Genomic DNA, 26,309 nt, shown 5'->3' on the forward strand with positions numbered 1-26,309 from the left:
TGTCAAATCATTCATTTCAAGAACCTCTCTAGCGAAAAACAAAATGTTCAAAAAGTTATACTCCTTGTTTAAAAATATATTTTGAGAATGATCCTCAGTAATTGATCTCAATCCATCGTCAGTGTGCTTTGGATTGATGTTATATCTTACCTTATTTTGTATCTTGATTGCCTTGATTTTAACTCATCACGATGCGTATGTTTGATAATGTAGTTTATAAGTCTTGTTTTGATTTAAGTTTAGTTTGCATGGTTGAGTTTTTTTTTTTTTGTGATTTTGTTAACAATTAATGTAGGTTTTTTATTTTATTTTAATAGTCTTCCTAGTTTAAGCTGGTTTCTTAATTTGAATAGAATTCCTAGTTTAAATTAGTCTCCTAATTAGCATATATTTCCTAGTTCAAGTAGATTTCCCAATTTAAGTAGGCTTCCCAATTTAAGTAGATTTCCTAATCTAAATAGACTTCCTAATTCAAGTAGGTTTCCTGATTTGAGTAGCCTTCCTAGTTTAAGTAGGTTTCCTAATTTGAATTGTCTTCCTAGTTTAAGTTGGTTTCCAAATTTGGGTAGATTTCCCAGTTTACATTGGTTTCCTAATTAGTATAATTTTTTCCTTTTTACTTGAGCAGGCTTCCTATTTCAGGTAGATTTCCTAGTTTAAGTAGTTCTTCTAATTTAAATTGGCTTTCTAGTTTAAGTAGATTTGCCAATTTGAGTGGATTTTCTAGTTTAAATTGGCTTCCTAATTAGCATAGGCTTCCCAGTTTGAATAGGTTTTCCAATATGAGTACTTTTCCAAATTTAGGTTGGTTTCCAAATTTGAGAAAATTAAAATACAAGAACAAAGTTGCTGCCAATCAATTTAAGTAAAGTTAGGTCAAGTGAACACCCATGGAGCCTAGATTGTGTTGGGAAAGTCCGTTAACTATGTGCATATGTGAATGATCTAGCCCAATGACAACATGAGATCTTAGGTCCAATTGTGATTGGCATAGGATGGCTTAGCATCTAATGATCCCTTTTGGTACCATAGCTCTATTTTTTGTTAAGTTTTAAAACATTCATCAATTTGCTCTCTTTTTTTTAAATTAAAAAAAAGGGGTAAGTGTAGTGGAAGTCCTAAAACTTGTTAACAAAATATAATTTAGTCCTAAAACTTTCAAACAGTACAAGTAAGTCCTAAAACTTGTCATAAAAGTGCAATTGAATCCTACAAATTTCAAAAAGTGCTATTAAGTACTAAAATTTCCAAATTTGTCGAATCAAATACTTTTGTTAACAGCACTTTTTAAAAGTTTTAGAACCCGATTATATTTTTGTGACAAGTTTTAAGGGTTAATTGTACTTTTTAAAAATTTTATGACTCAATTGTACTTTCCTGACAAGTTTTGTAACTTCCAATGCACTAATCCTTGAAAATAACTTAAAATATCTCCAAAACACTCATTCTACTTCATTGTTGATATGGGTGAACATGTTGGACTACCCGAATTGGGAACCACTCGAACTAGATCCGACCGGCCAGTTTGGTTTAGTTATTCGAAGGATCGGTTTGGTCCTCGGTTCCATAAAAAATGGAACCGGTGATTGTCGGTCCAATTCTTGGTTCCAAGGGGGAAACGAACAGACGGACTAGACCAAATCTTTTTTTTAAATATATTTTTAATTTCTTAAAAATAGCAATAAACCTTAAAAATAGTAAAAACTATAGTATTGTTTTAATTTTTTTAGTTTTTTTTTTACTGCGTGATTGGTTTCATGGGACCGGATCGGACCGAGAATTGATTAGCCCTAATTGTTGATTGACAATGTCATTTTCTCAAAAACAGTGGCATGATTCCATTCGTATGTGTGTTTATGCAAATGACAATCATAACGAGTGAGAATAACATAATATGGCAATGACATGCAGAAATATATGACATATTAATTGAAAATATGATGATAAAATGACATGACACGACAATACATGATGATGATATATTATGGCATGGTAGTAATCATATACACAATGGCATAACAAATCCGATTCAAAACATTACGGTAAGATAACATGTCACGCTCCGAACCTTGAGCACATGCACATCCCTCAATGGTCGATAAAATTGCGACGTCCTAGGACGCGTCGCCGACCCATTCATTTTATTGCACATGTGAAAGCATATAATAAAATTCCCAAACAACACATATATGGGATAGAAAAGTAGGATAAAATTTTCACAAAACACTTTCTATAAACACACTAGGTTTATATACAAAAGTCTACAAAAAAGATTGACTTTCAAATAGAAGCTGTTCCACGACCTACTGGTCGGACACATTTGCCGATCCTTTGGACTCTACCGCCACAAGCTCCGAGGGCTTCGGGTCCTCCACAACTCCATCAGGAGGGTTAGCTGCACCCTCGCTTAGAACAACATTGACTACAACGGTGGGGATATCAAAATCCTAAAAGGGATCTACCCTATACCCATTGAGTCCATGGCGAAACCACGCCTTGAATCGATGAGGTACCTTCTAAGGTAGGTCCTCATCGACTCAAACAGTGGTCACAACAAGCTCATAGACTTAATAACTCCCGAGGACAGGGATGTCTATGCTCCACTCGGTAACCCCCAAGGCTGACCAAAACTTTCTAGAGACACCGCCATCTAAGGACCTGAAAACTTAAGCTCATAACAGGGTGAGACAATGTCTCAACAAGTTCACGCCCTAAACTACGACTAAGAAGGAAATACGCCTAGGGGCGGCCTAACCACACAACCACACAACAATAGAGACTCACCTCGTCTTAGATCCTCCTTGCATATTAGTACGGTTCATATTACAGACATAAGCAATAATAAAACTCAATCAATTGGAATGCTAAATCAGGCACTTTTAAGACACTCAATCATGCGTTCCAATTTTATCACAGCCCAACGAGCACAGCCTACTCGATGTTTGGCGGTCTTCTAGCGTAACTAGACATCGTCTCACCCTATTGAGCACGGCAACGTCTACATCTAGATGGCAATCCCGAAGGAGTATTAATCCAGAATCTACTGCGACCAGCATCTGTTATCCAGGGGAATCCCATATAGGGGCAACATCCACCCGACTCATATCGGGGACGGGTTCCAATATCCATCGCATGATCATTCACTTCTAGCCAAGGATACTGTGCATTGCACTCAAATGTTTCAATTAAGATGATGCACTTGGCCTATTTCCTTCGTATAAAAAACACTTGGTGAAAATAATCGTGCGTGGGTACACGGTTAGATTGAATTTTAAAAATTGATATTCTTCATTTTAAAAACCCCACTATTTAATATAGTATCTAAAAAAATATTTTCGGTGTCAAAACCCAACATTCGGTATTTTCTAATTAAATACCAAAATTTCATAATTTTGAAATAAATACTCAAAATCACAATCACCACTCAATTTGCACAAATTAGCATTCAATTATATAAACTAAGCACACTACTATAATCAGGACGAAATTTCGGTCACAGGCTATCCCGGTATAATTTTTGGAATATATTAAATAATTAAATAAATAGCAAAATTAATTAAATAAATGCAAATAAATCCAATAAATGCAAATCTAGCCCGAAAACGCTAATTTAATCACCTAAACGAGCCTAGAAAATTAATACATCAATCAACATAAATAGTACAATCTATTTAGCCCCTAATCAATCTATTATAACCACCTACCAGTCATAATTAAGTAATTAAATCACTAATCAAAACTAACTAGGCACCTAAGTCATACTTAGCCTAATATAATTACCTACTAAATGTCATTAACTCCATAAGCAGAGTTTAGTAAGTAAACTCACCGAATTAGCGGGCCGGTGAGTCCACAGTGATAGCGACGCAGAGGCGAGCGACAAACTAGCCTGCGGTAACACCAAGCGAGGTCCGGAAGAGACCTAAAATGGACCTCGAAGCTCTCAGCCCTTGCTAAACTTTGGCCTCTGTGCAAGGCCGAAAGGAGTTGCTTAGCCTAGCTACGACGGTTGGAAGTGGCAAGGCGGGACCAGGTGGCTTGGACGGGCGGCGGTGGAGCTCGACGGTGACGAACAGTGGTTGGAACAGCTTTGGCGAATGGCGACAGTGGCCAAGGCACGATGCGGGCAAGCGTGGGATGCGAGCAAGAGTTGGAATCAGCAGCCTAGGATGAGCGGGCTCAGGCGCTTACAGGTGTGTGACTGGCAATGACGGTGGCTTAGCTGGTCAACGGCTGCTGCAGGGGGTCTCTCATTGGTTCTTGAGCTCACAAACATAGCAATGGAGGAGGAGAACAACTAGGAAGAGGAAGAAGACAGCTGTTGAAGAAGGGGGGCCACAAAATATCCTAATACTCATCACACTTGCCCCACCACCTTCATCCTTCATCCTCAACCACTTGCTGCATCAAGGCTTCTCCAACAAGCTTCAATTTGGTGCCCAAATGTTGCAGCTCTCTAGGCATACGAATTTTGTAACATTTCTCCTTAAATTTCATTCAATTCCTCTCCAAATTAACCCAATTGATGCCCCAAAAATTCAGCCAAGGTGTCCACACTCAATTCCACATTTGTCCTTGCCAAATAATCCAACTTGATGGCCACAAATGCAACCAAAAACGATCTTCTAATTTTCCCGGTCAAAAATAGCCAAACTTTGGAATTTCGTCGAAAACTTGGGTTTGTAGAAAAATCTTTGGAAAATGAGTCAACGTTCTTAAAATAAATTGTGACATGACAAAACTTTCAATTTCTGAAATCGGGCAATTTCATGGTTAATTTCAATTGGCGCAATTTTAGCATGACCTAATCTACTGGGTAGCTTTTGGGAATTTTTAATGCAGTTGACTCGTAGTCGATTATTTTTTAGCCACATCGTACATCTTCAACTCATTGGCGACTCTTGGTTGTCGTGAAAATCTCGAGATTTCAAATATGAGCATAGGGTACAGAAATGACAGAAAAATTAGTTTAATGCCATTCGACAATAATTTTGCAATTTGGTGGAATCACCTACACTTTAATCACATACTTTAGTCGAATCGAGCTATCTCTGATCTTTGATCGATTTTGACAGTGCCGTATTGACCCTTGTAGATTAGCACGGTCGAGTAGTCGATTTCTAGTCAAATTCTCAAGTCTATTGCGTTTAGATTCCTTAATGGCTTCACCTGATAGATTAGTTATCTCATGAGTGATCAGCTTAGAGAAAAGCACTATAAGTGCATCGATGAAAAGCCCTACTCATTCAATCGAAAACATAATTAGAAAATTAGGATGTCACATAACATGACGTGGGAACAATATCATTTAAACATGAAATAACAAATTTGATGCAAAACATAACAATAAAACGAGATGACATGACAATAATCACATCCAAAATGAAATGGAAAATCTGATACAAAACATAATGGTGACATTTTTTGTTAAAATATGTCTTGAGTTTAAAGCCCGAAGTGAAAAGCTGAATTTTGAAAATAAATTAAATTGAAATTCAAGCGGAGATTGGCAGGGGAAAATCAAAAAGGGAAAGTTAGAATTTTGACTTGAATAAAAGATGCATTTGTCAAAATTCTTTAGCAAGAGAGTAAACAAATAAAAAATAAAGGAAAGAGTCAAAATTCTAGATTTGACCGAATCATACGGTTTTCTCTTCGAGTAAAATTGGATTCTATGGTTTCACCATTATCAAGTTTCCACTTATAATGATGATCTAAAACAAATACATCTTTTGAACAAAGAGTCCATTCAAAAGCATAAACAAAAATACAACTACATTCATATAGGACTAGTCCAAGTAGGAGTCAAACCTCTTACTAAAGAAGGCCTTAATACTTCCATTCTCTTAGTCTTACGTGATGCACGTCTTTTAAACTATGATGAATCCATTCTCGGTACTGTAGAGACAAGTCTCTGCAAAGGACCCATACATTTTGACTATTATCCTAATTTTTCTGTATCCCTCAAAGATAAGAACATCCTTAGAGCCCTAACACTCCAAATCAAAACCCATAATTACAAAGTGGCAGATGGTTCTATTCCTTTAGCCCTTGTTTATAGAATTCATTATAAAGCCATGTCCTCCGCCTTTGGAGAAAATGCTTTCAAACATAGTCCCCGAGGAGAAACACTTCTCCTCCAAACTGACATTTCTAGAGCTAATACAACAATTCCTAGGTCTATTAATTGGAACCAAGTTACTTTACCAGAACAATGGGAATTAGAAAATCAAATTCCCCAACAAGTTGTTCAAAATACAGATCCGACTATTGTCATTCAACATCCAGAAGGAAGAGTGACCATTAGATTTCCTAGAAGATCTTTCGATTCAAGATCTAGTCCTTCTTTTCACAATTCTTATACAAGGTCCATAGATCTTATCCTAATCTTCCTCCTATAATCACCATTCCTCCTAGTACGCACAGGAACACTCCTCGTCCTAGTATACATAGAGATACTCCCACACACGATACAACACCTTTACCTCCTTCCACCAGTAGAATTAATCAAGAGACACCTCCTGAACCAGAAATTAGTGGTTTAGATAATAGATTAGGGATTTCCATGCCAGTTTATCAACAAAACCAGCCTGAACCAGTTCTAGAAAGTACAGACTCCCCTCATCATTCTCCTACTTATTCTCAAATGATAGATGCTGAGCTTAATGTTCTAGAAAAACATTTTGAACCAAACAAAACTTTTCTTAATAAAGAATTTAATTCTGAAGACAACAAACAAATCAGAGAATGGTTCTTCAAAACCTTTGCTGACAAAGCAAAAGACGTCAAACAAAAATATTACGACTACATATACGAATATGAAGTCCACATATTTTTCTTTGATTGGTTAGAAGAACAATTCCTTGAACCAAAAGAAATATTTGTTTTAGATCATCATTATAAGTGGAAACTTGATAATGGTGAAACCATATAATCCAATCATCCACCCCTTAGGAGAATAAAAATACAGCATGGAGATAGCGAGGTTACAGCCACTCCCTTTAGACTTTCAGACAAAGGAGACTCTCTCTACACCCACAAAGTTATTGAACAAAACAATTTTACTAATCAACATTTAGTAACCATAGGAAAACAGTTGAATAGGATAGAATCCACATTCCAGAATCCTACTCAGCTTATTACACCACAAGTTGACACACTCAAAAAACCCATTTTTAAAGCCTTTGAATTTCCAAAAATCTTAGCCCGAGTTTGCCAAAGCTATAGAACAAAAGAAAAACTCTTAGGAAAATCAAAGCTAGAACCCGATCCTATACTAGACACTCCTAAATTCCAGAATCTTATCATTAGAGACACTCCAGACCAACCCACCATTAATACTCTGACCAAACCCTCTGATAATCCTGATAATGAGTCAGTCAATGAGATTAATAGACTCAATTGGAGACAACCCCAAAAGCTTTATTATAGTAGAGCTACCCCACCAGACATTGCCCAAGAAGAATCATCGCAAAAATACAAAATAAATACTCTCCCGACGCCATCTATGAATGGAACATTGATGATGTTGCAAAACCAATATTATGAACATTCTTAACAACATGGTGATGCTTGCTAATGCCTACAAAACACAGCAAGATGTTTCGACCATGCTGTTGCTAATCTTTTAGTAGCCGTTTACTTGGACAGCTAAAAGGTTGGTGGGATAATTACCGACGGATGAACAAAAGACACAAATTTTAACGCTTATAAGGTAGATGATTTTGGTCAACGCATGGATGATGATCAAGGTCATCTCATCCAAGATGCGGTCAATACCCTTATCTATTCCATTTCACAACACTTTGTAGGAGACCCTTCACATATTAGGGATAGAAACCAAGATCTCCTTTCCAATATGCGTTGCAAATCCTTAGGAAGATTTAGAGAATACAAAGAGCTTTTCTTTCAAAGGGTGAGATAGCTAGTACGAGTACCTAGAGGGGGGTGAATAGGTATACACAAAAAATTTCTCGATGTTTGCACGATACTTAAACAATTAGAGACTTTGCAACAGTTGAAAATTCAATCGCAAGACGAGTAAGGGAAAGAGAGAATTGAACACTCGGTTTATAGTGGTTCGGCTTGATTCAAGCCTACGTCCACTCTTACGCACCAGACCGATTGGCTGGATTCCACTATGATCAAAGAGTTGTTACTGTGTTGATCTTCCTTGATTTCTAGGTGTAGATGATCTACCACACTTGCTCAAGGCGTCACCAAGTATAAACACTCTCGGTATACAATTTCGCTCGCTCAACTAACAATCAAAGGATCTTCGGACTGGAATTTTTCTATCGATCACACACTTAAAACAACTAGAACGTCTTCCTTTTATACTCCTTCATGCCATCATAGCCGTTGGCACTTACCAAAGGAATTCCTCCAATCTACCCGTTGGACAGAATCAATCAAGAAGATCATCCGAGCTATATAAGGAATCGATGATAGCCCATCAATCTGTTCGCCCATACAATCGGGATCTCGGTTTCCAAGAATAGAATAATCCAAGATTATTTCGTCGACCATCGGATCTTCAATCGTTCTTAGATAAGATATAAAGAATCCGAAATGATTATCCAACCAAAGAATCTATCCCGAGAGGATAGGATCAAATCCTCAATCATAAACCTCGACTTTGGATTTCCTTCAACACTTGGATTAGAAAGACATCGGTGAGAATAACTTTGAGTCTTGAGTCTTGAGTCTTGAGTCTTGAGTCTTGAGATAACGAGTCTTGAGACTATAAAATCTTGAGACTTTAACTATCGATATCCGAGACTTAGGCGATAGAAATGTTTTGTCGACTTCAAAATATTCGGAAAGATTTCTCCAACAATCTCCCCCTTTTTGATGGTGACAAAACTTTCTTGAAGATTTGAACAACTTTGACCTGCAAAAACATTTCTCAAGCAATATGGCTAACTCATAAAGATTAATAAACAACCAGACTCGCATCCACAAAATTGGTTAGTCTTTCATGAGTAATACCATGTAACAATACTTGATATAAATGCAACCAGTCAAGCATCAAAATCCACAACCAATTCAGTCTAACACTCAAGTTCAAGTTCTCAAGTCATACTCAAAAATAAACATAACCACAAAAAGTCAAATAAATAATGTTTGTTCAAATTGGTTCTCCCCCTTTTGTCATCATTAAAAAGAGGGTGAGAAAGGAGTCATGTCGCTTGGGAATGCGCACGATCCGGAAATCCCCAATGGACTGGACTACTCCTTCGAGCTTCTTCGATCTTCTCGCGAGATGAGCTACCTCTTCTCTCTTGGCATTGGCTTGAAGTTGTAGAGAGAGGTCTTTGTATTTTTCTTCCAGAGAGATCGAAGATGCTTGTCCAAAGATGCTTCAAGACTTGGATTTCACAATCCGAATATATATCTGGTTACGCATTTCCAAAAGAATATTCATGATACTACGAAGATCTACGTAATCATCCGTCTATGTACGGCATTGGCTTTCTCGGATGGTGTGTGTGCGACGATGGCGCTTCGAACGGTCTTGCGGATTTGGAATCGTCGTATCATCTTCTTCGAGCAATTGAGAGACCCGAGCTTCTTCCGGGTCTTCGGAGATTTTCTTTGATCTTCGACAGCATGAGGTGGAGACCTCTCTTGCTCGCTAACTCCCCCTGTCTCTAGGACATCGAAAGGGGAAGAGTGATGATCAATCTCTTGATTTCCCTTCTCTCAGTTTATCGCCAGACCGATCTTTTACTTCTTCTTTTTCTTCCTCAACTTCTTTCTCCTTCTCTCTCTGTTCTTCTTCTTCTCTCTGCTCTGCTGAAGTTCTCGAATAAGACACGAACGTCTTGTTCTTGTCGGTCTTTGGAATAGTGGGATCTTCATCATCTTCATCTTCATCCTCATCCTCCGGGATAAGAATTCTTTTCCTCTTTTTCGAAGAAGCACTAAATGCCTTCTTTCCTTTTCCTTTTGAAGCAGACTGGACTGGAGATTTCACTTTGAATTTCTCCATTGCCTTAGAAAGTTCTTGCGGACGCATCTTCATTAACATTTTCAACCCTACCACCATCTTATCACACGGTCGAACACAAAAGTATGTGGCAGTTCAATATTCGGATGTCTGAAGATCTTGGTCACCCGACCGGGATAAGGCAATTGTCCTTTGTCTTTTGACACTGTTACGTACATATGGAAAAGAATAGTGTGCGGGAGAGAGAACTTCCGTCTGAGTTGATCGCATACATCAACTTTGCTTCGAAAGAGACACGAAGTCTTTGAAGTAGACTTAGGTCTTAGACAATTGATCACAATCTTGTGAAGCACAATGTTGATAGCGTTCATTCTTGAATAGATAATTTTCTTATCTACATCCCTATCTTTGACAAGATCCGAGTAGTTCGAGCGGTGAGACTTTAATTGGGAGATAGCGTCCCCGTTCAACTCCAACTATGTCTGCAACATATTCACATCTACCACATAGACTTTGTCTCGAACACCGAATGAAATTCTATTCGCATCCAAAAGCTAAGATTTGAATAGAAATAAGCGCCGATGATCATACCCGTCTCAGAGTCGAGCGAAAGTCTCAAGTTGAAGCAAATTCAACTTCTCTCTTAGGTTCAAGTTGATGGAATCCGGGAAGTCAAAATCGACACTTCTAGGGTTGATTACCCCTCTTTTCAACGGATCGTAATACACTTTTTCTTGATCCTTGGATTTAAACAAATCCATCCGATTTCCTTTCGCCTTTGCCGCCACACCCATTCTAGGTTCAAATTCAAGGAACATTTTGTCATCATCATTCGCGTCAATCGATTTTGTCCTGGCATACGAGGATCTCTTGGAATGTTCGCAAGAGCTTCCTCTGCTTTTCCTTTTGGGGCAATTCCCCATTCCTCCATTTTCTTCAGAAAAAGATACTCATTCCCATAATTTTTGTCCTTAAGGAAGTCATCTATGTAGTTCAATGGAGTACTGTGCTTTTCAATGCACAATAAAGTTTATACAAAAAGGAAGGCTTTTGAACTCTTACGGGTCGGCATCCTCGATTATCTCTTCTTCCAGTTATGACTTTCACTTTGTGGGGCGGGAGATGCTGAATGACGTGGAGGAGAGCGAATCGGACTTTGTCGGCGACCGAGATAAGTCTTCTTCCTCGGTGAGATCGAAATGAGTCGGTCCCTTCTTCATTCTTTGTGGTCCCCATTCGCGATTCTTGATGATTTCCTTGAAGACGACATCTTTCTTTGTCTATTGGAGGATTCCTTCACTTGCTTTCCCAAGAAAAATGACCACTTTCTCGACGATGAACAAAGAGTAGAAACAGTATAGAGAGAAGAGTGCTTTTTAGGGTTTTGAAGATTTGGGGAAAAATCGTATATATAACTTAGTTTTTGAAAAGGGAAGTTCAATCGGTGCAATGGAAAGTGAACGATTACTTCTTTTCAAAATCTATAACTGCCAAAATTATTAAACAAAAGATCGTACCTTTTCGACTAAATGACAATTAGTACCTTTTAGAAGAAATACAACTTACGTCTTTATCCACGAATGTCTCGAGTCTCGGGACTTAGAGTCTAAGAGATCGAGTCTTTAGAGTTGGTGAGTCTCTAGACTTTAACTTCTTCAAGCTTCAAAATGTTGAGTCTTGAGCGGATAAAGTCAAACGATTCTTCTCCAAAGGCTTTGTGAATATGTCTGCTAGTTGACTTTTGAATCAACAAATTGGATCGAGATTTCTCCATTTTGAATATGATCTCTAATAAAGTGATGTCGAATCTCAATATGCTTTGCTCTTGAATGAAGGATTGGATTTTTTGGTGAGATTTATAGCACCGGTGTTGTCACATCTGATTTACGTGCATGAGTCTTCAATGCCAAAGTCTTGTAGCTGTTGTTTTATCCATAGAATTTGCGAACAGCAGCTTCCAAGAGCTACATACTCGCTTCGTTGTTGAAAGAGCTACGGTGCTTTGTTTCTTCGAAAACCAAGACACCGTTCGTTTCCAAGTAGTTGACAAGTTCCGAAGTGCTCTTTCTATCGATTACGCAACCGGCCAGATCGCATCCGAGTATCCTAGAAGATTAAAGTCTCCCTTCTTTGGATACCAAAGACCGATGCTTGAAGATGAAGCAACGTATTTGATAATTCGTTTCACGGCCGAGATGTGATTCTCTAGGATCTGATTGAAACCTAGCACGAGATACAAACACCGAACAAAATATCGAGGTCTAGAAACGGTAAGATAAAGAAGTGAACCGATCATGCTTCATGCATGCTTTTGATCTATTTTCTTCCCTTCTTCATCCTTGTCTATCTTCGAGAACATGACATTGGTATGTCGATCTTTTTGCATTTTTCCAATCCAAACCTTTTGACAAGATCATTCGCATATTTTTCTTGATGGATGAAAGTTCCTTCCTTCATTTGTTTCACTTGGAGTCCAAGAAAGAATGTTAATTCTCCCATCATACTCATTTCAAATTCATCCCGCATAGACTTAGAAAATTTCTTGCAAAGACTTTCATTAGAAGATCCAAAAATAATGTCATCAACATATATTTGAACAAGTAAAAAGTTTTTGTTTTCCTTTTTGATAAACAAAGTAGTATCTACTTTACCTTTGACAAAACCATTTTGTAATAAAAACTTACTTAATCTGTCGTACCAAGCTCGAGGTGCTTGCTTTAGACCATACAGAGCCTTTTTCATCAAGACGAGTCGCTTCTTTGGGTCTTCAAATCCAGGCGGTTGTTCCACATAAACTTCCTCATGGATAAATCCATTTAGGAAAGCACTTTTGACGTCCATTTGGAATAACCTGAAATTTTTGTAACAAGCAAACGCAAGTAATAGACGAATAGCTTCTAACCTTGCAACGGGTGCGTAAGTCTCGTCATAGTCTATTCCTTCTTCTTGCGTATACCCTTTGGCCACGAGCCTTGCTTTGTTTCGTACGACTTTTCCTTTTTCGTTCATTTTGTTCCTGAATACCCATTTGGTTCCAATAACGGTTTTACCTTTTGGTTTAGATGTCAATTCCCAGACATCATTGATGTTGAACTGTCTGAGCTCTTCTTGCATAGCTTCGATCCAGCTTTCATCGATAAAGCTTCTTCTATGCTTTTTGGTTCAATTTCGAGAGATGAGAGCCACAAACACTAGATTCTTCATGCCTTTTTGATCGGTGCGGATTCCTTCATTAAGTTCGCCAATAATAAGATCTTTGGGATGACTGGTTTGTGTTTCCGTTACCGGTGTTGATGATCTCTTTCTTTATTTGATTCTCCATGATCGTCTTGATGATGGACTTCCCGAGAATCGAGATGCTTCTTGAGATGTAGACATTTGAAGATCTAGAGCGGATTCGGTCTCATCGTGCGAGTCCGGCTGGATTCATCTTGCACTGAGTCTTGGAATTTGACATTCATTGATTCTTCCACAGACTGGCTTTTTTTGTTGTAGACTCGTAGGCTTTGCTTGATGTAGAATATCCAAGGAAGATGCCTTCATCGATCTTTCTTCAAACTTACCAACTCGATCATTTGCATTTTTCAAAATAAAGCATTTGCAACCGAACACATGAAAGTATGAAACAATAGGCTTCTTACCTTTGAACAATTCATAGGGGTTTTATCAAGAATAGGTCTTAAAAGACTCTATTTATAATATAGCAAGCAGTTGAAACGACTTCAGCCCAAAATCGTGAAGAAATTTTACTTTCAATTAAAAGTGTTCTAGCCATTTCTTGAAGAGATCTATTCTTTCTTTCCACAACTCCATTTTGCTCGGGTATACGGAGAGGAGAACATGTGATTAACACCAGATTTATCACGGAATCTCGTAAAATCTTGATTTTCAAATTCACTTCCATGATCTGTTCTTATACTAGAAATAGCACATCCTTTTTCATTTTGAACCTTTTTAGCAAACTTTTCAAAGTACGAAAAGGTTTCGATTTGTTTGCTAGAAAATATACCCAGGTAAAACGAGAGTAATCATCTACAATTACTAGACAATATTTCTTACCTCCAATGCTCTGGGTTCTTGTTGGTCCGAAGAGATCCATATGAAGCAACTGTATTACATGATTAGTAGATACATGATTTATTTGTTTAAATGAATTTTTACTGCTTTCCCGAGAATGCATGGAGTACATAAGTCGACTTTTGGTATGGCGGTTTAGGTAGACCTCTAACAAGCTGCTTTGAAGAGATTTTGGCTAATTGCTTCTTGTTGATATGGCCAAGCTTTCTATGCCATAGAATTGCTTCATCTTGAATTGAAATTAAGCATTGTTCTTCATTTGGCTTTACATCAAGGAGGTAGATGTTTCCATGCCTTCGACCCATGAAAGACTCGAGTCGAATCTTTGCTAATTCCCGAACAAATGCCTTCTTGAAAGAAGATCTTGTAACCGATATCACACAATTGGCTAATGCTGAGTAGATTGTAGTTGAGTCCTTCCACTAGAGAGACATTGCTTATTGTGAGATTTCCAATTTTCGCAATTCCGAATCCCACAATACTTCCTTTGCTATTTCCTCCGAATGAAACTTTTCCACCATTCACTTTAATAAGCTTTATGAAACACTCGAGTCTCTGTCATGTGTCTTGAGCATCCGCTGTCAAGATACCACTTTACCTTCTTTTTGACAGAGACCTGCATTCAAAAAAGAGTCTCAAGCTTTCTTTGGTACCCAAATTTTCTTGGGTCCTTTCATGTTAGTAGGATAAGCATTATTAGGCCATACTCTCTTCACGAGGCTTCCAAACCATAGGACACTCTTTTTCAAAATGATCCCGATCATTACACTTAGAACACCTTAAAGCATTTCGACCTACGGGCTTTACAAAAACTCTTTTGAAATGATTTTTATAAGCCTCTTTCGATGGTCTTTTCTTAATTCTTTCTTTTACTTTCGGAAAATCAATCAAAGGGATTGTTTCTTCTGTCATACCTAGACCCGACTTATTAAAGTAAGGTCTTTGGATTGAAAGAACTTTTTCAAGTTTTTCAGACCCTATTGAAAATTTCTTTGAAATATTTGATAAATCAGTTTTTAGAAAGCATTTTCTTTTGAAAGATTGTCTTCACTCTCTTTAAGAGTAGAAACATTCAAGTCTAAATTTTTACCTTTTCTTCTAAAATGATTTCCTTTTGTTTTAAAACTGAGTTTTCCTTTTTAAGTTCGGAAATCCTTTTAAGAGAAGTCTTAAGACTAAAACATAACTCATTAATATATTTAGAGACTTTGACAGGGATTTTATAATTGCTTACCTCAAATTCACCGTCCGAGTCCGATCCAGTCTCGAGTCGATTGCGCCATTAGACACGGGTTGGCATATTCCTCATCACTCTCTTCACACTCGTATCGCTCCGGTTTCGGCTTTAAGAGCTTTTCGAAATTTCTCAGCTTTTCCTCTTTTCTTTTTCGAAGAGGACAGTTGGGTCGATGTGTCCCTTCTTTTTACATTCGAAGCAAACTACTTCTTTGTTTGGTTCCTCATCATCAACAGAGACTTGGTCTGCTGTCTCGAGAACTTTGTTTCTTTGGGATAAACCTTCTGCCTTTTCTATTCAGTTTTCTGAATCTTCTTATCATGAGGGCGAGCTCCTCATCATTCATATCATCTTCGAGAATCTGCATCATCGAATCATCATTTGATTTCAGTGCAATAGATTTCTTACCTCTTGGATCTTCGTCTTCATTAATTCGTTCCACTTCGTAAGATCGAAGAGTTCCAATCGGTTAGTCTACGAGATAATGGCATGATTCTTTGCGTCTCTCTTATTGAAGTCTTTATATGATTCCAATCCTTGGAGAGTCCACGTAGAAGCTTGTTCACCTTCATGGGATCAGAAATTTTTTGTCCTTGGTTCTCAAGACCATTGACAATATCTGTAAAACGACTAAACATGTCGGTTATAGATTCTCCTGGTTTCATTTTGAAGGATTCATATTGACCAAGAAGAATGTTAATTACGGTCTCCTTCACTCGATCTGTTCCTTCATAAGTGATATGTAACCTGTCCCAGAGACTTCTTTTCTTTGTGACACAAGAAGATATTCTGTTATATTCAGTTGGTGACAAAGCACAATATAAAGAATAAATTGCTTTAGCATCAAGTGCTTGTCTCTTGTTTATTTCTTCTTGAGACATTCCGCTGGTTTCAACGGTTTCTTTTCCTCTTTCGGTGTTTGATGCAGCAGCAATAGTGATTCCTTTTTCCACTACGTCCCATTCCGGAGGATCCTTTGATCGTAGGAAAGCTTTCATCTTGTTCTTCCAGATGTTGTAATCCTTTCCATCGAAGTAGGGAGGTGCTGGTATTGCTTTGCCCCTCCATCGGCCCGGTGCTAGCATACTAGCCATGGATCTTTTACTCAAGTAAAACACTTCAAACAAAGTAAGAACACAGGCTACGATACCAATTGAGATAGCTAGTACGAGTACCTAGAGGGGGTGAATAGGTATACACAAAAATTTCTCGATGTTTGCACGATACTTAAACAATTAGAGACTTTGCAACAGTTGAAAATTCAATCGCAAGACGAGTAAGGGAAAGAGAGAATTGAACACTCGGTTTATAGTGGTTCGGCTTGATTCAAGCCTACGTCCACTCTTACGCACCGACGACAGCCGATTGGCTGGATTCCACTATGATCAAAGAGTTGTTACAGTGTTGATCTTCCTTGATTTCTAGGTGTAGATGATCTACCACACTTGCTCAAGGCGTCACCAAGTATAAACACTCTCGGTATACAATTTCGCTCGGTCTCAACTAACAATCAAAGGATCTTCGAGACTCTGGAATTTTTCTATCGATCACACACTTAAAACAACTAGAACGTCTTCCTTTTATACTCCTTCATGCCATCATAGCCGTTGGCACTTACCAAAGGAATTCCTCCAATCTACCCGTTGGACAGAATCAATCAAGAAGATCATCCGAGCTATATAAGGAATCGATGATAGCCCATCAATCTGTTCGCCCATACAATCGGGATCTCGGTTTCCAAGAATAGAATAATCCAAGATTATTTCGTCGACCATCGGATCTTCAATCGTTCTTAGATAAGATATAAAGAATCCGAAATGATTATCAACCAAAGAATCTATCCCGAGAGGATAGGATCAAATCCTCAATCATAAACCTCGACTTTGGATTTCCTTCAACACCGGATTAGAAAGACGTCGGTGAGAATAACTTTGAGTCTTGAGTCTTGAGTCTTGAGTCTTGAGTCTTGAGATAACGAGTCTTGAGACTATAAAATCTTGAGACTTTAACTATCGATATCCGAGACTTAGACTGATAGAAATGTTTTGTCGGCTTCAAAATATTCGGAAAGATTTCTCCAACAAAGGGTTCTTATTAGACCCGACTGTAATCAACCCTTTTGGAAAGAAAAATTCTTAGCCGGTTTACCACAAATTATAGGTGATCAAGTTAGAGATAAAATTAGAGAAGAATACAATGGCCAAATACCTTATGATCTTCTTTCTTATGGAGAAATAGTCTCTTATGTTTACGGACAAGGAACACAAATGTGTAATACTATCAAATTACAAAGACAACTCAAGGAAGAACAATCACTCACCAATAGAAGTCTAGGAGATTTCTGTGCTCAATACGACCCTTCTTATAATGGAAAAACAAAACCAAAATGTAAGGGAACTTGTCCTTCTGAGAAAGAAACAAAGAGACATCACAACAAACCTCAACCTCGTAGGAATAAACAAAGACACCAGAATAACCAAAATAGACCTCAAACTGATAGAAAAATTTTTAAAGACATCAAATGTTATTCTTGTGGTAGAAAAGGTCATATTTCAAAATACTGTAGGATTAATAAAAAATTAAATGAACTATCCTTTGACGAAAATACTCTTAACCGGTTAAACAACATCTTCATAGAAAACGGTGATACTTCCTCGATGAACTTCTTGAGGAAGAAGGTCTTCATTAATGAAATAGATTCTTCTTCTGACTCTGATTATGAAGACGCCTCTCCAGAAAAACCCGTTCCTGAAATAAACATGTTAACAAAAGAAGAAGAATTTCTCCTTAGCACTGCTGACAAAATAATTGACCCTGAAGCCAAAAAAGAATACTTAGATAGACTACACTCTACTATGAACATTACTTCCAAACCTAATACTTCCTACAATCTTAAAGACATTTTGAATAGAAACAAAAAACCACAGTCTAGACCTATAAATATTAATGATCTCCAAAACGAAATAAAACAGCAAAAATTAGAAATACAAGCCCTAAAAGAAACTCAATTAGAAATGAAACAGGAAATTTCTGATATAAAGTCTCTTGTCATAAAAGGAAAAACAAAACTTGATGACCAAAATAAAACCACTAGTACCCCAAACACCTCTGATCCAGCCTTTCTTATGTTATTAACAGAAATAACATCTAGAAAATGGATAATAAATATTAAGATAAAAATCAATAATGAGTATATTATTGAAACAACAGCACTCTTTGATACAGGGGCCGACCTCAATTGTATCAAGGAAGGCCTTGTTCCAACGAGATACTTTGACAAAACTTCCGAATCCTTAAAATCAGCCTCAGGAGACAAACTGAATATACAATACAAGTTACCCGAAGCCCTAATAATAAAAGACCAAATGTCTTACAAAACATCTTTTCTTTTAGTAAAAAACATGAGGCAACAGGTTATCCTTGGAACACCTTTTATACAATTAATCCAACCTTTTACTGTTACTAATGAAGGTATAGAAACTCTTGCTTTAAACAAAAAAATCACCTTCAATTTCATAACAAAACCACAGAAAAGAAGTCTTAATATTTTACAAGAACATTCCATTTCAGAAATAAATTGCCTTATAAAAGACAAAGAAAACCAGCTTGAATTTTTAAAAGAAGATTTAGAATTCAAAAGAATAGAAGAAAATCTTATAAAACCAAACATCATAGAGAAAATAGCCTCCCTACAAAAACACATAGAGAAAACTATATGTTCTACTCTACCCATTGCCTTTTGGGAAAGAAAAAAGCATATCGTTGATCTACCTTATGAACATGACTTTTCTGAAAACAAAATACCTACCAAAGCTCGCCCAACACAAATGAATCAAGAAGTTTTAAAATTCTGTCAAGCAGAAATACAAGATCTCTTAGATAAAAAACTCATAAGAAAAAGCCAATCACCTTGGAGTTGTTCTGCTTTTTATGTCAATAAAAATGCTGAACTGGAAAGAGGAGTTCCTAGATTAGTCATTAATTATAAACCTCTTAATACAGCCCTTAGGTGGATAAGATATCCTATACCTAATAAAAAAGATTTGTTAAACAGACTTTGTAGATCAAAAATATTTTCAAAATTTGACATGAAGTCAGGATTTTGGCAAATACAAGTTAGTGATAAGGATAAATACAAGACAGCTTTTACAGTCCCTTTTGGCCAATATGAATGGAATGTTATGCCATTCGGCCTCAAAAATGCCCCTTCAGAATTCCAAAGAATTATGAATGAGATTTTCAATCCTTATTCAGAATACATCATAGTTTATATAGATGATGTTCTAGTATTTTCTTCCAATATAGAACAACATTTCAAACATTTATCTACTTTCATAAAAATAATAATACAAAATGGTCTTGTAGTTTCTCCTACTAAAATTGCACTCTTCAAAACAAAGATTAGATTTTTAGGTCATTACATTCATATAAATACTATAACCCCCATTGAAAGATCAATCTCTTTTACCGATAAATTCCCTGATGAGATTAAAGACAAAACTCAATTACAAAGGTTTTTGGGAAGTCTCAATTATATTTTAGATTTCTTTCCCAATATAAATATCCTTTGTAAACCTTTACACCAAAGGTTACGAAAGGATCCTCCACCACGGACCTCTGTCCATACGGACATTGTCAAACAAATAAAAATGCATGTAAAAGACATACCATGCTTACACCTTGCTGACCCTTCCACTTTCAAAATAGTTGAAACAGATGCCTCGGCATTAGGATATGGTGGTATTCTCAAACAAGTCAATAACAACAAAGAACAAGTTGTTCAGTTCATTTCAAAACATTGGAATTCCACTCAACAAAATTATTCGACAATCAAAAAAGAAATACTTGCTATAGTTCTATCTATATCAAAATTCCAAGGAGATTTATTAAATCAAAAATTCCTCTTGAGGATTGATTGCAAATCAGCCAAAGACGTTTTACAAAAAGACGTTTTAAACATTGCATCAAAACAAATTTTTGCCGGATGGCAAGCCATACTTTCAGTATTCGATTTTGACATTGAATTTATAAATGGTTCTTCAAATTCATTACCTGATTTTCTCACAAGAGAATTTTTACGGGGATACAATCATGCCAAGATCCAAAAAAGACAAAGATAAAGGCAAAGGCAAAGCCACCGAACCCTCAATACACCACCAAAGCCGAAAGGCTTAACATCTGTCAAGACATGGCTTGAAATGGCGAGAAAACAACCAGACATTCCTACACCAAACACCTTTGACAATAGAACACATATCTTCGATCCCAAGCTAGCCTTTAACCAACTAGCCAACATGATACCAAAAGAAACCATTTTGTTACTTGCACAATCTATACAAAACAAGGAAAAGAAAGAGCCATCCAACGCCATCGAGGTAAGCAACAATCCTTCCCCGCTTTGGTTACACAAAACCCAATGAGAATACAAAAGAATTTCGAATGAGGTGGTTATTAGGCCACAGGCAACCCCTCAATCTCAAAAATCAAAATTCTTTCTTAAAACATCATTTCAAAAAATATTAACCGTAGAAGATGGATTCTTCGACGAAGATCCAATCAAATTTGCAAAAAACATCTTTCCAAAAGACTGGTTATTCAAACCACATAATACAAACAAAACCCTTGCTTATTATGAGCAAATTCTAGTGGAGACAGAATCAGCAAGATTTACCCATTTTGACAAAAACAATACGAAAACATTCTATACTCCACTATATCCATCAGCAAAGTCATACATCCCTCACATTGGGGAGCCTCACCTCATACACCCAGAAGTTTCAAACCGGACTTACCAAAACCTACCATATTCTTCCTCATACACCTCTTTGGGACTACCAACAAGCTTGGTGGAACGTTTTCTTCAGACAAAATACAAATTTCCAACACACTTGGTTGTTATTTTTAAAGATAACTTCCCAAGACAAAGTCTACCAAATTGGTTTGACTCTTGGTGGGATCTCTTTGGTCCCTTAGACATAATATTACACCCCACAGTCAAACAAGGATACAAGATCTTCATGAACACTTCAAACCAACACCGCATGATATAAGGTTCCCATGCCTTATGCATTTCTTTATAATATTCAGAATCTCTTGGGTAACAGCATGGGGGTTTGAATACAATACATCCACGAAACCTGGTGTACCAGTACTTGTTCGTAAATACAAAACAAAATGGTGGGATGGATTCAATAGACTTGAATGGGGATCCGAAGCTGCCGGTTAGAACATGGCTAAACAGCCGAAAGACTCAAATAATTGCAGCCCCATCAAATACATCGTTTTTACAGGAAAAATCCATGGCAAGTGCAGCACTTGCCGCAGTCCAAAGCAAAGAAGAATACTGCAACATCCTCAAAACAATGCTCTCAGAAGCGGAAGGATCACAATGTGGATCCTCCAAATCTCAAGACAATTCAGACGGATCCTCACAGTCACATCATAGTGGAAACACCAATGAAGACGATCCCTTTCGGGATCAACCTAGACAGAGATTAAATTCAAAGACATCACATGCGAATCTTTGTTACAAACAGCGCAAAGGCTACACACCGGAGCGTAGTAGAGACACTTGTTCATACACTTTGTTCACTATTCACTTTACATTGTTCACTCGATCTTGTTCACTTTACACTTTGTTCAAGACCTTTGTAACACTTTCACTGTAGCACCCCCTATAAATACACCCTCTCGACATAGAAGAAGGGGACCGAAATTTTCCAGATTTCTCTCTTCTCTCTCTCTCTCTCTCACTTGTAAACCCTCATCTCTTCCATCTCCAAGCTCTCTTACCTTGTATCCCCTGGTTTCAAAGTAAGTTAGTTTTCACATACATAGTTTTATACAGGGTTACCAACTTACATGATAGTTGGTTAATCATTTCTTGTAATACACATCAATACTCCCTGAAGTGCGGATTACCGCCCTAGTGGATGACTTGATGCTTTAAGTTTCTGCATCTTTCAATACATGTAATTTCAACTTTTCTGCTTTATTTAATACAAGTTCAGACCACCTTCATGGTTGGTTTTTGTTTATGCATACTCTTACTTTATATCTTATATATTGCTTTCTGTCTTTATATTATTTTTTTAATTCTCGCGATTTTATTTAAGTCATTTATTTTCTTGTTCTTATACTCCATTTTGACTTTTAGATACATCTCTCTTCTTTCATATAGATCTGTTAATCTCTATACTTCCTTGTTCTCTCATATAGTACTCCAATCCTAACCCCTTTATGGTATATATATATATATATATATATAAATTTACGCTCGTGGGACTCTCTTGAGCGAAGCATACATATTCAAACGTCGTTTACTCGAAGTGCCATGGGTGTTCTATTTGTGAAACCCCGTTCATAGGTGCTGGGTGCTTGGCTTTGGATCTTCGTGTTATTCGTGCTGCAAAGCTTACTCGTGAATTACATCCAAGAAGTTTAGTGTTTGTAGTCGATTAAATCTTGAGGTAAGATTTGCGTGTAATCCTTTCGTGAGATTGAAAGATTATTTTCGAGGAATTTCGGGGCTAAACACTATGTGCGTTATTGGGTGTAATTGGGGCTTGAGAAACATCGAGAGAGTGTTTGAGTGACTCAAGTGTGTAATCTTCTTGTATTGCTTGATCTATAGTGAAATTCGCTGCTGCTCTCCCCGTGGACGTAGGTCTTTATGACTGAACCACGTAAATTTGGTGTTTGATTTATTTTCTTCTTCTATATTATTGTTCGATTGCTCCCCTTTCGCAACAAGTGGTATAAGAGCTAGGTTTGGCTAAGTTGAAGCAAATCGATGGTGACAGAAGAAGTAAATGTGAGAGTCAACGATTTGATGGGAAGGATTTTAGTTTTTGGAAGATGCAGATTGAAGATTATCTTTACCGGATGAATCTGCACTTGCCTTTATATGGGGAGAAACTAGAGACGATGAAGCAAGCTGATTGGGATTTGTTGGATAGACGAGCTATGGGTGTTATTCGGCTGACGTTGGCTCGTAACGTTGCGTTTAACATCATGAAGGAGAAGACCACTGCTAATTTGATGTAAGCCTTGTCGGATATGTACGAGAAGCCCTCTGCGATCAACAAGGTCTATTTGATGCGACATCTGTTTAATTTGGAGATGAGAGAAGGTGCGTCAGTTGCAGATCATATCAATGAATTCAATGTGATTGTTAGTCAATTGAGTTCAGTTGAGATTGATTTTGAAGATGAGGTACGTGCTTTGATTCTGTTATCCTCATTGCCTGATAGTTGGAATACTACCGTTACTGTTGTTAGTAATTTCTCTGGATCAACAAGTTTGACATTTGATGGGGTTCGAGATTTGATTCTGAGCGAGGACATTCGTAGAAGAGAATCTAGCAAACCTATATCTGCTACTTTAGTAGGTGAAAATAGAGGAAGATTTAGAATACGTGTGGGTAATGGTAATACTAATATGAACAGACGTAGTCAGTCTAGGATTGTTAATGTTGTCTATTAGAGTTTTGGCAAGAGGGGGCATCTTAGAAGGGATTGCCTTAAGTTGAAGAATGAGAAGGGTAAGAGAATTATAGTTGATTCTGTAGATAATGTTGTAGTTGTAGCAGATAATGCCGATTATGTCTTGTTTGTCACTAATGATTCATCACTTGATGGATGGGTTATGGATTCTGGTTGTTCTTTTTATGTCACACCAAATAGAAACTAGTTTATCACTTATCAGTGCATGGGTAGTGGTAAAGTCCAGTTAGGGAACAACACTAAGTGTGATGTTGTAGGTGTTGGTGATGTTAAAATCAGAATGCATGATGGTATTGTGAGGACATTGACTGGAGTGAGGCATGTTCCGGAATTGAAAAAGAACTTAATTTCCTTGGGTGCCCTAAATTCAGCTGGTTGTAGGTATTCTTAAAAAAGTGGAGTTCTAAAGGTTGTTCGAGATGCCTTGGTGATTATGAAAAGAATCAAACATGGAGGCCTGTATAAACTTCAAGGTGAGACGGTGACAAATTTCACTGCGGAGACGTCTGATGCATCTGTTTGAGAGTCTTTTGATTGCTCGAGGAAGACTTGTGTGTTTGTGCCAAGGCACAAGTTTGATGTTGGTGTCGGGATCACGCAGTCAAGAGCTTTGATCGAGATGGAGACTGGTAAGTCGATCAAACATGTGCAGATTGACAATAGCATGGACTTCTGCTCGAAGCTGGCAAATAAATTCTTCATGAAAAAGAGCATAGTGAAACACCGCACTAGTGCCAATAAATCACAATAATTTACAGAATTGACGAGAAGAACATTACTAGAGATGGCCCGTAAAATTATCTCTAGTGCTAGTATTGCTAGAAGAATTATAGCTGATGTGCTTAGTACGATGAGCTACCTAGTGAATAGATCCCCATCAATTGCTATTGAATGGCGGACTCCTGAAGAAGTGTGGTCAGGTAAAATTGCTGGTTATTTTATTATTAGAATGTTTGGTTGCCCGTGTTGTTTTCGAGTGAGTGATGGTAAAGCTCGATTGGAGGGCAAGGTGCATATTCCATGGCTATGCACAAGGTGAGTGAGGCGATCGGTTGTGGTGCCCAGATATAAATTCGCCTGTTAATGGCAGAAAAGTTATCCTTGATGAGTCTCCGGTACTTCTGGCTAGGAGTGTTTGTGGCAATGTTAATACGGATCTAGACGGTGTTCAGCTTGAGGTGGAGTTGCGATAAAAAACTCTTGAGGTAGCATATATGGGTACTAGCAAAGTAATCGAGACAGATGGTGCTTGTAGCAAGGTGGAGTTTATAGAGCTGACGGTTGCTGTAACTGCTGATATTGACAATATATGTATTCGATCTCCTGATAAATATGGATGCAGTAATAGTTTTACTTTATCTGCGGTTGAGGAGGTTGTGTCAGAAAATCCTTACGGAGTAGTTAAAAGTGCATGTGGAGTTGGTATTCTGACGAGGTCTTCGGTTATGGCGAAGTTCAAGCGAGGCTTGGACTTGGATAATATCTGTGGCGGTTGAGCCTATCGAGGGTGTGGCATCCCAAAATTCAAAGCCAAGCCATAAGGTGTGTTAAAGTCTTTAATTAGGTGATAGAATTTCCATGGCTTATGTTTTAGCCATTAGTCTTTTAATTGGGTGATTTGTGCTTATGGTTGTGAGAATTCAAATTCGATAGATTAATAATTTATGCTTGGCCCATGTGCTTTAAAAATTAAATTTCAATAAATAAAATGCCCCAAGACTTTGGCCAAGATAGGATTTGAATTTGGAAATAATTATAGAAAGGAATTCAAAAAAAAAGAAGGGAAAAGGGGGGTTAATTTTCGAATGGGCCTTAAACCTATTTGGCCTAAGCCTTTAATGGGCCAAGTCGCCGGCCCAATAGTGGCCCAAGAGAGGAGTAGTCGCCGGCCCAAGGAGGGGAGGCCCAAGCCCAACTCCAAGGCCCATCTTGCATGTGTAATGACAAGTGGCATGAAGGAAGACCATGCATTGGGCATTGGTGAGGCAATCTCATGATTGCTAATCATGAGCTTTAGGGGAAATAAAAGGGAAGGAAAGAGGAGAGAGAATGGCCGGTTAGCCATTTTGTTCGCCCAAGAGAGAGACACCATGCGAGAGAGAGAGAGAGAGAGAGAGAGAGAGAGAGAGAGAGAGAGAGAGAGAGAGAGAGAGAGAGAGAGAGAGTTGTGCGAGAGAGGAGGAGCGGCCGAGAGAGAGGGGAAGGAGGAACCGCCGTGCGCCGCCGTGTCCGTCCGCCGTACGCCGTCGTTTGCTCATCTTAGAGGCGAGTGGAGTCCTCTAACTTCTCTAGCATGCTTGTGTATTGTTTGCTTGTTAGATTTTGGGTGTTTTAAGTGAGAAAAACCGAGGTAAGGTTGGTTTGTTCTTAAGTCGTGTGACTGTTGTTGCTCGGATCGTGTGAGTCAATAACTTGTTTGAGCTTGCATGTGTGTTTGGAGTCCGATTTTGGCTTCGATGTCTTCATGCAAGTTGTAGCTAACATCTTGTAATATAACATACTGAAATTTCGTGAAAAATTATGGAGATTTGAGGGTTAA

The sequence above is a fragment of the Eucalyptus grandis genome, chromosome 6, assembly GCF_016545825.1.
Source record: "Eucalyptus grandis isolate ANBG69807.140 chromosome 6, ASM1654582v1, whole genome shotgun sequence".
Classification (NCBI taxonomy): domain Eukaryota; kingdom Viridiplantae; phylum Streptophyta; class Magnoliopsida; order Myrtales; family Myrtaceae; genus Eucalyptus; species Eucalyptus grandis.